This window comes from Pleurodeles waltl, chromosome 1_2, assembly GCF_031143425.1.
Source record: "Pleurodeles waltl isolate 20211129_DDA chromosome 1_2, aPleWal1.hap1.20221129, whole genome shotgun sequence".
NCBI classification, from domain to species: domain Eukaryota; kingdom Metazoa; phylum Chordata; class Amphibia; order Caudata; family Salamandridae; genus Pleurodeles; species Pleurodeles waltl.
In genome coordinates, this window is record NC_090437.1 from 875,888,880 (window position 1) to 875,902,320 (window position 13,441).

Genomic DNA, 13,441 nt, shown 5'->3' on the forward strand with positions numbered 1-13,441 from the left:
TTAATGCACCAAGGGCACAGGACACATGGAATCCTAACACATACACTGCTCATGACACATGGGGTCCCAGCACGAATACGACCCTAACTCATAAACTTCAGTTGACACACAGTGCCCGGACACGGTCACTATGCACAGGACACACGGAGTCCCAACACATACTACACAGGGTGTCCAGCGCGCGCGCACATTGCACAGGAGAGAAGTTGTTATAACATATGCGCTGCATGGAACACAGGGTGTCCAGCAGAGAGATACACACGCATTTGAAACATGGTACCAAGCACATACACTTCGTGTGGCACATGACGTCCCGGAAAACATACGTTTTCAGCATAGGGTCAGGACATGTGGGACCAAGCAGATGCTCACAAGTCCTCTGCATAGGACAGGTGAGGTCAACGACACATGAGACCAAGCACATGCACTGCACGTGGCCCATGGGGTCCCATTACACTGAGTACATGCGACCCACCGCAGAGAAACACAACACAGGACAGCCATTATACTGGATAGGACATATTGAGTGGAGTCCCACCTACCCCTTCACAGCCAGGGGGTTCCCCCACATACACTGCACGCGACGTGGACCGGGGAGAAACTCGTAGAGTGCACAAGGAGGCCAAGCATAAGCACTGAAGGTACATGGTTTCTCCGGACACACGCTGCACACAGGGGCGTAGCCTGGTCCGGTAGATTATGTGTGTGTGAAGGGGGGCGGAGATGAGAGCTTCAGAGTTTCCAACAATCACGCTGGCTTATATTATTCCATTATACGACAAGCAGGGCGCATGAGAGGAGCCAGAGGGGCAGTGGAAAAAGAGATGAATCCAGAGTTTGTAAAATAACCAACATTTATGAAGACTTTCGAAGCAAAGCGGGAGACTGTGTGTGTGTTTTTGTCTGTGTTTATGCAAAACGTCCTGGTGAAATCCGACGCTGTATCCATTTATGAGGGGACTGTGACACTCCAAACACACGTCCCCCCCTGAAGCTACACCCCCTGACTCCACACCACATGAAGTCCGAGCATGTGCACTTCACAGGACACCCGGGGCGCAGTACATACAGTGAACGTCGAGAGGTAATGAGCACGTGCACAGCGCACTCACTGCACATGGCGGGGCCCAGCACAGATGTTGCACACAACACATCACCTGGGGGTTTTAGCGCGAGCAAGTGACTACAGAAGACACACTATACATGACCCATAGGACCCCGCACATGTTTGGCATATGTCACGTGTGGTTCCAGCAAACGTGGCCCCGGCACACAAGCACTGCAGTAGAGGTATGGTGTGTCAGACAACAGGACAAGTACTGCAATAACTACTTACTGTTCACCCCCTGCCCCCCCCCCCAAAAAAAACAGCTGCACAACAGGTGCCCCGGCACATGCCCTGAACAATATTCATGACTTCAAGTAGGAGACCTGGGTCCTCATGAACTCTACAAAGAACTTATGTGGCTTCAGCACATACTTTACTCAAGAGACACCTGGCACATACAATCCACGGATGCACGAACAACTGCACCACAGTGCACAGGGTGCCCACCACATACACTGCACAAAACACATAAGGTCCCCATCACAAAGTACACATACGACAAAGGGTCTTTAAGCACTACGCAGGAGAGTGTGAATGAAGCACACGCTCGATAAAGGTGACCTCGGGCCCCGAGACAGCACTGTGCGTGAGGAGAGCCAGCACATACGGTGCACGGCGAACACTGGGCCGCAAAACATACAAGACATCTGACTTTTAGCGTACACACTGCACAAGCTAGGGGGTTTCAGCACATGCGCCGCACAGCACTCGTTATCTCCAGCACATAGATTTACAGACAGCAACCACCGCTTACACTGTCAGGGCACGGAGAGCCTGAGCACACAATACTATTACAAATCTATTACACAGAGCATTCACATGACATGGGATCCGCCCACACTGCACCTTAGCACATGAAACCTCTGACCCCAAGACACGAGCCGCCCAGTACACACGGGTCAACAAAACATACAAATCAGGACACGTGGGCCGCCAGCCTGACAGTGCCATGGTGGACGCCAACACAGTCACTGCCCCTAACAGGTTCGACTCCGGAAAGTCAACTGCACCGGGCACGTGGGGCCAGAGTACATATGTTGAACCGGACTCGTATTGCTGCAGCACATTTACCGCACGGCACCGCAAGCACAAACTCTGCACAGATCACACATGGCACATATACTACACGGAATATTCTCTGCACATGAAGTAAGGGATCCCAACACTCATGCTGCACAGAGCATGTGAGTCACAAGGCATATTGTATATCAACAGAGAGCACCCAGGGACAAGACATCTGCGCCTAAACTGCACCTGACAAACGGGGCTTCAGGGCACAGGCAAAGCACAGATAGCCGCAGCACACTCTGCACAAAACACCTGAAGTCCCAGCACATACTGCACGGGACATGCAGGAGTTTTCCTTATCTTGCAATCGCAACATACGGTATACATTGGTCAGAATACAGCGAGCGTCACCACAGACACCGTCAGGGGCACAAAGGTATCGCCACCAGACGCACTGCACATAACTAATGGAGAGGGGCCACGGGGGAGTTTATGCAGTGCAAAGGGCCCGTGGGGTATACGAAATTCCGCCACTACTGTAACATGTGGCAGAATACCGAATACTTTGGGTCTTGCAAGAGGCCGAAGAAGATACAACTTTTCAACGAGGGGGGTGGTACGGTCAGGCAGGGGAATCACGAGTGTTGGACTCGTGCGTGCAGCGGGGTTGTGTCCACGAGGCCTCGGGGTTGTCCCGGTGACAGAGCGGTCGACATCTGCATCTGCCCCACAACCGTGCGTAAAAAGAGAACGCATGACGGAGGGAGTGGGGCAGTGGATACAAAACACGGGGTCTCACTCTACGAGATAAAAGCAGAGGGGATCCTAATGAGGGAGACACGACCCCCCTTCTTTTGTAGAACTGAGTGGGAGGGGTTCAACGGATACAGAGAGGCCGAAATGGGAGGGAAGAAGGTGGGAGGACTATAGCGTAGCCGCGCGCGCTAGACCAGTTTGGGAAAGGGGGAGGGCCGAGTAACGGGCAGACTGTTTGGAGGGAATAAGTGTCTGAAGCCCAGAGATGAGGGATGGGGACTGACCGTTTTATTGACAACACGAAACCTGCGCTGCGTGGGTTATCGGTCTTTATTTACTTCCCATTTTGTGCATGTGTCGTAAATGAGTAACTCGTAAATGGCGCACGTTCGTTCTGAATTGATAAGAAATTCTCTAGGAAGAACGTACTCCTAAAAACGTAACTTTCTGTCAGAGAAGGGCCCCCGCCCTTGTGGTGGGCCTCAAAGTCTCGGTTTCTGTGGTTCTTAGACGGTCAGCATGGCCAGAACGCAGATCACCGCAACTGACAATGGACGGGATCGTTATTGTGTCCCAGGGCGCAACGCAGGCCCCTCCGGTGCAGAGGGCCCCGCACGCCTCAAGAGGCTCCATTCAGGATATCTGTGAGGTATAGGAAGTTGTTGGAATGAGAGGCATCACATTTTTCTCAAGGAAGCGGGTAGCGCCACTGTGGTCCCAGCTCCCGCCCCGAAAGCTAAGCTTTTCAATGTTGGCTCCAAAACGCATCAGGATACTCACATGGTCTAGGGCTCTGGATATCTGGCCCTGACGAGGCAGAAACGCTTGGCCATTGCCCATGTTTGTTTTGTAAGTGAGCATGACCACATCCAACTTTAAATAGTATGAAAGACCTGCATTTTTGTTGTCGCCGTGCAGATGAACACAGACCCTTAAAACATACATTGTTTAATACTCTTTTTCAACGACTGGCGAGGGAGCCGGCGAGTAGGCTTATATATTGCTCGGACATTATTACAAAGGGCACAGTGTGCATCTTTGGGACCATGTGAGGTTCATTAGAACATAGTCCTTTTTCACCACTACTGAAAGGGAAAATAAGGTCACGCTCTCCATACTTAATACTAGGAACAGGAGCATGGCCCAGTCTGGACGTATACATCTAGGGTCAAGGGTTCATGGAAGAGAGCTGAACGAAGGAGGCCTCGTCCGGGTTAAGGCCGCCGGAACCCCGGAAGTTACCGTATTCTTGTGTGGCTTTCACTTAGCTTATATTGACGAGTCAGCGCGCCTTTCGCAACTTTATCCCAGCCAGCTACCATTCATATTTGTAAGAACACGTGGGACGCGTTGCTACTGTTCTGTGCATTGTTTATGCAAGTGTTTCTTACATATGAAACAATGTATTATTCCCGCTACCACACACTGTGTTTTTTTTTGTTGTGCACATAAAAACACTCTACATCGAACTAGCCATTGGTCTACAGCAATGGAAATGCCATTGGTCTCAAGCAAATGAGCCAGCTTTAGATGGTTTATTTTGGGGAGCATTTGTACTTCTTTGAACCCACAATCGTATTGTTTCACATTCTTACTTTTTACAATACATTTCCGGGTGGTTTGTAAGTTAACGCATTTATTTACTGACTGATGGAACTCTGCTTAGCGTTTTCACTCAGCATATTGGACACTTTCCCAGTGTTTTGCAAATAAGTTTCAACTTTTTCTAACAAAATTCTCAAATGTTAATGGGTGTAAATACCACCAGAGCTGAAGTTCATTAGTTCAAACCAGGGCCACCACGATATTGTATGGTTCTATTTTGTTTGAATTTAGGATGGGTATGTTTGCCACCGGACCTAAGTGCATTTAATTTAAGATTTCTTATAGAGACCTGGAAAATTATAAAGTGTTTATAGGTATAGCTTTCTGGTCAATCGCGGTTTTATTTTTTTGAATAGTGCTTTTGGCTCCACGGCGCTCATGTTCTACGGTCGAAACGCCAGCACCCTACAACATTTTCCATTAAGAAATATGTTAGCTTATGAATTCCAGAAAACTGTGTCCTCAACCTCATGCTATCTGTATGCAGTAGGGTAGCTCCAGCACCATTGCGCTTGCTCTATCTTGCACACCTCCACATTCTTTTCAACTATTCTTTATTGATGATTTAGTGCATATGCCAAATGTACAGGCAGAAAAAAAGGCTATAAAGACAATTATATTCTCACACATAAACACGGAGTTAGGGCGTCCGTCAGACCTCACTGACATTGCAGTGTGAAAACACCTGACCACATTTCCTATTTGTTTTTCTTTTGTTTCAGACTTACAATTTTGTGTGTGAAGGTATAGTGAATATTTCTTTGTGCCTAGCAAAAACAAGGAAGATGCACATATAGACCTCGCTGTAAATGACAAATGTGCGGACATACAGTTGTACCAGTTTTAGCACGATGCTTATGTCTCATTGCCCTGACTTTGACTGCCCTGCATGTATGTGAGAATGGTTAATTCCACTGTGCCCTCTCCACCCCTCCCAGGCTCTTCCCTTTCTTGTGTTTCTGATTCGTGCTCTATGAGCAACAGAACCCTGGACTCTCACCGATTAGGCCACAGCACAAGTAAAGGGAGTTTATGTTGGTGGACCAGATCAAAGTATGAGAAGAATCCTGGCTGCATATTTGAGAGGTTCGGAGCTCAGCAGGGCTGATTCAAAAGCCGGGTTGAGGGGCAGAAGCTAGACCACCTTCTTCGCAGACAAAGGTTTGCACAGACTAGCTTTAGTAGTGCGTAGGAGTGAGAAATACCACCCACTGGTTCACACCGAAGTGCAGTAAGAGAGATTTCTTTTCTGGACTGGTTAGTTACAAACATTCCCATTGTTCCCATAACACCTAGAGTACTGCTTTGTATGTAGGACTACACGACTGGACCCGCTTCTAAAATGACTGCTTCTTAGAACAAGCACTGGCAAAGCCAATACGTCTTGCCTGAGAAAACTATTGGCTCTGCCAGTGCCTTTTCTTCATGTTGTACAGCATCAAAGCAGCCAATGGCAGGCCCATCGCGCTTTTTTTTTTACATCAGCTGGAGCGGTGGGGGTAGAAACATGGAGGAGAGCGAGGGGCACAGAAGCATGCACGACATGGTGTGGGGGACACAGAAGAACAAGGGTGAGAAAGGGCAACATGAGTGCGGGTGGGGGGGCACACACATACGATGAGATTGACATGGGGGCTACAGTAGTACACAGTTTGGAGTTGAGGTGGGGGACAAAGCCACAAGGGTAAGGGAGAGCAAGCATAACGTTGAGGGAGTGTGACACGAATGGTGGGCACCTGATAAGGTAGACATCTTCTAAAAGGAATCATTTTGGATCTTCCTCTACTTTCCGTCCCACCACTGTCTGGAGCTACTCCACTAACTCAACCCAAATCCCTGAATGTGTTTGCATGACTAGCTAGTATAGAGCAGAATCACTCTGTGTCTTCTGTCGTAGACACCTTTCAATCTTGGTCAATCTCGTCTTATGTAATATATCCTCTACACCAACGTGGCTGTCGAGTTATCAGTTACATTCCTCAGGACCCCCTGGGCTTGGTACCATTCTTCTTCCCACTACAGTGTCACACCTCCCTTCCTGTTCATCCCCATCCTCATCCTCATGTCTGTCCTTCACGGGCAGCGATGAGAAAGCAGAAAGTTGGCCTTTAATGCTGTAGACAGGAGATCACCTCGAGCTCCGGCATTTACTAGTGTAACACATGTTGGAACTCAAATGGTCTTTGCTGGTTTGGATAAATCCTTTCAGTTAATTTTGGCACTTAATTGTCCTCCCCTGTCACATATTTGATAATGCTGGGATCCTTTTTTTCCCAACCTTTCAAATCCTCTCAATTTGTGTTCGTCTTGGATTACTCGGATGTTCCATCTGAAACGTTATACTGTTACCCTTCCCTTCCACATCACTCTCTAATCCATATCTTAATATCTTCCTGCATGATGATAGAAATTGTTTTATTCGGTGTTCTGTCATGCAGCTTGCATATCCCACCTCTTTGTCCCATACACAGAATCACAAAACTAGTCGCTAGTTTACCTTTAAGCTATTACTAGTAGGTATGATACGCAGTACTGTTGTTAGCATCTGGAATGCTAAGCTCTCATTCGATGTGGATTTACAAAGAGTAGATACACCAATCTGTTTTGTGGAATTTCCACTCGGGCGTCCTAAAGAATGTGCATTCACCTTGCTTTTTTGATATCTAATGTAGCTAGCCAATGTGGACCAAGTGGATTGTTGACTTGTCACCCCTTGTTTCATAGCGTTCAGGATCCTTTCCAAAACTAACGGAATCCGGTGGCTCAATTATGTTTGAAAAATCTACAAGAATACAGAGTGTGTTTGCAAGCAGGCTGCTCACCCAACTGGTTAGTTGTGGTAACCACAGTTGTAAATTATGCTTTGAGTTCACCAACTCAGTGTTGAAGCTATGTGCAGCATTTTTTGGACGCCTAGCATTTAATGGATTCACCTTTCTAAGAAAGCTTTGTGATCTTTCCCTTAGTCAAACTGAGAGGTGTGCTGGTTGGATTACAATATTATTATTGCAATTCTGAGTGCATTACAGTATTATTATACTGATATGTTTAGTAGTTTTACTCTCGAAGTTGTCAATAAGATTTATGTTTTTTTTCCAAATTCTCTATAAGAAACCTTAAATAAACTGCACTTAGGCCACTAGCAAACACACCCACCCTAAATATAAATACATACAACAAATATACATTTTAATTTTAATGGGAAGGTTGGAGCTTTTCTAAATTCAATTGAGACCATGCTATAGTCTGTTTGATGCACTTGCACTGTTCTCACGATTCAATCTGAGGACTCCAACTTAATATTTAGCCTCCAGTTTTAAATTCCTTCACCTTTGTGGAATGTTTTAAAATGTTCAGTTTTACAATGTTCTTCTTTAGTTATACACTCTTTATTAGTTTGATAATATTATTTTATTTTCTCAGTCAGTTGCAGACCCCTGAGTAGGTATTGTTGACCCCCAGTGGTCCCTGACCCACAGGTTGAGAACTATGGAGTTGGGGCCTTCTGTAAAGTTTGGCATACTTCTGTCGCAAACAGGATGAAAGTTGCATGCACCATATTACTGCAGTATCATGGGGAATAGCACTTGTAATATAGTGACCAGGACATGCTCCATGTTTGTGAAAGACTACCCTGTCTATCAAACTCTAAATAAGGCACTTAGGGCCATATGTACGAAAGCTTTTTCCCATAGACACAGAATGGGTAAAATCCTTTCGTACATCTGGCCCTTAGTCCTGAACAGTGTAGAAAAACCTGGCGTGCTGGAGTGGGTGGGAGACAATGCTTAATACATTTGTTATTGTATTTATATTTTTTTCTGGTAAAAAGTTCAGGCAGTTCATATTTTATTAAAAGTTTAAAAAATGTGTGCACTTTAATGTTTTTCAAAAGTATACCAGAGTGATACGGATGTGCACAAAGTCCTAAATGAATATTTTATTACTGTTATTGCCTACAAGTGGGATGCCGTCACACGTTGTACTAACCAACAGCAAAATTTTCATTATTTATATAAAGTGCTTTTAAATACTTTTAAATTCTCTGAGAAATCCACCCTTAGGGGTGTGGAATTCCTATAGTCCTACGCCCAGGACATATTGTTTGAGGTCAAGGGCAACAAGTTTTCATATTTTGTCCTTAGGATAAGTAGTCCCAAACCCTTGCAGCACAAATCTTTTGTCTGCCAGTTTACAGAACCACATTATGGATCAGGGAAGGGCATTGTCTACAGTAAAGGTCACATTTGTGTCCATATGTTTATGCTGTTAAAACTTGTATTTATGGTTTATTAATGGAAAGCCCTTTTTATGTGGGTGAGTGGGTTAAGGAAATTCTGTAAGCTCAGACTGCACTACTTCAAAGCCAGTCGGCCTTTTGGTTTTGTTAATGCATAGCTTGTGTTGACATGGTTTTTTAAAAACTTTAATGTTGTGAGAGCTGCCGGGCCCTCACTATTATAACAAACACTGGCAAAAAGCAAGCATATTTTTGTTCTCAAAAAGCACACATTTTCACAGAAGTTCCTGGCACTGATCAAAGCTACTTTGTGTGCCGATCAGTGCTTAATTTGAGCTGGTGGTTTCCGGTGTGGGGCATTTATTTTTGGGGACCAGCACTTATTTTCCTGCTTGCAGAATTTACTGGAAGCAAAAGAGACATATGGGAAATCCAGAGGAGGAGAAATATGGAATAGCACCACAAAATAAGAAAGCTGTAAGAGTGAGCTGAAGGGGCAGGGAGTGGCTGTAAATGGATTCAAGAGTCCTGAGATAGCTTAGGATTATGCTGCCTCAGTATTCTGTGCTTGCACACTTAAATGCAGCGGTCGTGTGTTTCAGAGGAGAGCTTTGGGCATCCTCCACATTTTTATTTACAAATTAGGCACTGGTGCCAATATGCTCCTTGTGAAACAGCACAATGCTGTCTCTCATAGTGAAGCCATCCAGTACTCACATAGAGACAGAATTTTAATAAAAACAAAAGTTTCTTTGGTTAATGCCATATCTTAGTAGGGGCCAATTTTTTAAAGGAAGTCACAAAAGTGCACCCATGGTATAAATTCTAGTGTTAGTGCAGATTTACTACTCATGAATTGTCAATAATTTACAGAAGTAGGCCAGGAAATTGTATTTCTAGAAAATATATGTGAACTGCATTGTAGCTCGAGCAAATATGTATTTGCAGATTTGCTCATGCAAAAAACTGTTGAGCATGTACAAGTTCCCTTTTCCTCCAATTACATTTTCCCCCAATTGTTAGGAATACATTTCCAAGCTTTCTCAGTATGAGAAAAGATTAGAGAAGAGCTGGCAAACCCCCAAAGCATGCAACTTTGTACGTTTGCACAGACTCAAAAGGGCATTCCAACCCTTGAACTATTGCTTACTGCTTCCTTCAGCCCCAGTAGGTACATCTGTGGTATGGTGGCAAAATAAGGCATTTGCTAGGATTCATGCCCTACTATAGTATGAACACTGGTATAATCAGAGAGGCTATCACCAGAGCCTTTATTTAATGATATTGCTGCCATAATTTGTCACTGCACAGCACTAAAGGGACAAGTGGATTTTGTTACAGGGCTAGTAGATTTATGAAGCAACCTGTCCCATGGACAAGTGGCTATTTTGATAAATTCCACACTCCTACGTCCTATTTGTTGTGAACAAAAATTGAAACAGGGAGTCATCTAACAATATCCTAGCTATCACCATCCCGCGTTGGGTGGGGATGGTGACACCAAAAATATAGCAAACTGCTGAACAGGTAACTACTCTGTAAACAATGTATTGGCATGTTCAGGGAACAGAATTCTTCATTTCTTGTTGCCCAATACGATGGAAGTGTTCCACCCTCCTTTTAACTGCCAGTGTGATGCATGTGATGCACCAAAAGTAATTTGATTTCCTTAGCCACTGAGCCTGCAGATTCAACTGGCTAAAACAGAGGTGTCCAACATAGGCCCAGGAGGAACGGATCCAAGCTAGATTTTCAGCTTAAGCTTTGCAATATAAATTAGTTCCTTTAAATATATGTAAGTGTATTTTACATTGCTAACCTAAAGATTTAATGTTGCTCTGCCCAACCTGGATTTACACTGCACACACCGGAATTAAAGAGTTCACGATTGACAACTCATGTTATGTTATTAGCATTGTGTTGTGACTTGTACATTAGTCCAGGACTAAGTAGCTTTTGTAATGGTAATTGTATTTCTAAAGCCCTTGCACACCCTAGGGTTTCATTGTGCTAATTATGTAGAGAATGCCAGAGATTCCGGAAGCCCAGCTGAGCACCCATTCTGTTCTATCCAGGATAGGGCATTTTTTGGGGTACTTCAGATGACAGCTTGTTTTAACGACTAGGTTTTCAGTGCTGGCCTGAAAGATGCCAGATCAGGTTAGGTGCAAAGGTAAGACAGAAGGGACTTCCATTCCCTCAGAGTAGGCTAGAAAATCCACGCACTCCGTAGCATGTTTTTCTAAATCAGGAGTTTTCCAACAAGTTTGCAGGGGAGGTGCGCAGTATCCTTGAGGGAATATATTTTAAGATTCTTTCAGATGTTAATTGGGGAGCTAATCCGTGCATGGCCTCCAAAACAAGATAACAGTTTTTGAATTGTTTTATTGGTGGTCAGTGGAGTTTTCTCAAGAGGAGGGTAGTATGGATTTTCCTGGGTAGTTGAAATGTGCTGGCTGCAGCATATTCTATCAGCTGTAGTTTTGCTAGATCGCACTTAGGAAACAAGAATTTAATAGAGATGCTGAAATCTAACCGAGAACCAACTACAGCAGCCATTATCGTCTACATTACCTTGACTGAAAATTAACCTTCTAGTCTTTTGACAGTTCAAATTATAAACATACACTTTGACGCAACAGCATTTATATGAAGTCTCAGGGGTAGCAAATTATCAAAGTTTACTCCTAGGATTTTCTCAGACTTCTGGGCTTTATGCAGGGGTCTTGTGGCCTATATTGTTGAGCCCAGTGTTGCTTATTACTACTATTACTGTTTTGTCAGCGTTCAGTTTCAGGTTGTTCTCCCTTACCCGACATCAGATAAAATGCATGGTATCCTGAAAGTGGAACAGCAGTAGTGCATTTTCTTCTAAGCTAAGTAGTATTTGAGACTCAACCACATAGTTGCACATCCTTTAGCCTCTCTTTCTTAGTTCATTTATAAAGGGCCTTGTGTAAATATTAAAACAATGTGGAGAAAATGCACATCGGATCACTGACAGAATATCGAGGACAAAAATATTGTATGGACAAAATACTGTACAAAATAAACAAGGATCAAAATATCAAGAAGGTAACTGCAAATATGTAACTATAGATTTACTATTCTTAGCTCCACATCTACATACCTTGAAGCTATATATATTGTCAACGTACAAATGTGGAGTTAAGTATGGTAAAACTTGTTATATCCATAGAAACTTACCTTCATGATATTCTGGTACTCCATATTCTTGACACAATTTTTGTCCACACAGTATTTTGGCCCATCATTTTGTCCAAACACCTGATGTTCTGTGATCTGTTTTTGTACACTCCTGGAATTGCCATGCATCAATATCTGTTGTGTATGGTTAACTGAGACTTGTTAAGAGTGTGGTTTAGTAATGATTCATGTACGTTTTTTGGAAGAAATGTTTTATTGGTTTCATCACAAACAACAAATCAGCACCAACAGGTACCTAACTTCTCGCTGCAGTCCATCATGCCACCGTAAAGGTTAACATTTCACAGCAGTATCAATGGAGTATCCCTGTAATGATAAGTCCAGGCCCATTATAGCACCATCCCATCCTCACCCCTTCCTAGTCTCCTAACCCTCACCACAAGCATACTAGAATCTGTTCATGCCTCAGGTGTGTCCGCAGTTCCTTCTTCCTCCGACATGGAGGCAGAATGTTCCTTCTAGGGACGCATAAACTGATCCAACAACCCCACACAGACACCAATGTCCTCTTGACCCTCTCATCACGCTGACACCTCCTCAAACAACTTCCTCAGTGGTAGCCCATTTAACCACATCTGCCACCCATCGTTCCTCATTTGGCCCAGCTTGCGCAATCCAGGCTGTCGTAACCCGCCTCTTGGCTAATAACAGCATCAACTGCAGGAACTTGAAAGGCATTATATCCTGGACAATAGCTGCAATCTTTGCATTCTGTAAACATTGGCCTGCCCTACACCAAAGCTCTCCTATGCTGCCTCAAAAGCAATACATTCCTCATTAGGTAACAGAGGTCCCCCAACAATTCACAACCACTGGCCCTCCAGGTAGTCAAGCCCACAACCCCTCCCCCCCAAAAAAACTCGAAGGACAGGGAGATCCCAGAAGACCAAGTCTCAAGCAAACAGTGCCCTACCCAGAACACATTTAACAGTATTTTTCCACAGGGAAGCAGTGTGTCTGACCGAATAAGAGACATGCTCTACATTTCTGCCCCCTGCCAGCAAGAGCTGCGGTAGGGTCAATTGCCTCCAAAAATCTCCCAACAATGATTTCCCACAAGTGCCATCCTCGAACATCCATTGCGCTATGTGCTGTATTTGGGCAGACAAATAATATTGTTCTAGATCAGGTACTGCTAGACCGCCCTCCATCAACGGCAACGTCATGTGGACCCTAGCCACTCTACTTCACCCCCCTGCCCAGAACAGAGCAGTCAGAAGAGAGTTCTGCTCGCGAAAGACAGCCCCAGTCAGCACGTCAAAGGTGTAATGGATGACATTAAGTCACCGGGGCAAAATCACCATCTTCGTGACAGCCACGTACCTCATGCGAGACGGCATAAGGGACATTCAGAAATGCACTGACAAGCACAGTCAATATTTCATGTAGGTTAATGTGGAAGCAAAAATATTAAAATATTTGTAGAGTGTAATGCCAGCTATAGTAGCTAAGAGTGCATCCTCACCTCCTCTGAAAGGGTGTTGTGGATGCATAGG

At 44.6% G+C, this 13,441-nt stretch overlaps 1 protein-coding gene across 1 annotated transcript in view; it reads left to right on the top strand.

Moving 5' to 3' along the window:
- Positions 1–13,441, top strand: part of WWC2 (WW and C2 domain containing 2) — an 800,549-nt gene that overhangs the window by 706 nt on the left and 786,402 nt on the right. The window lies entirely within an intron of this gene.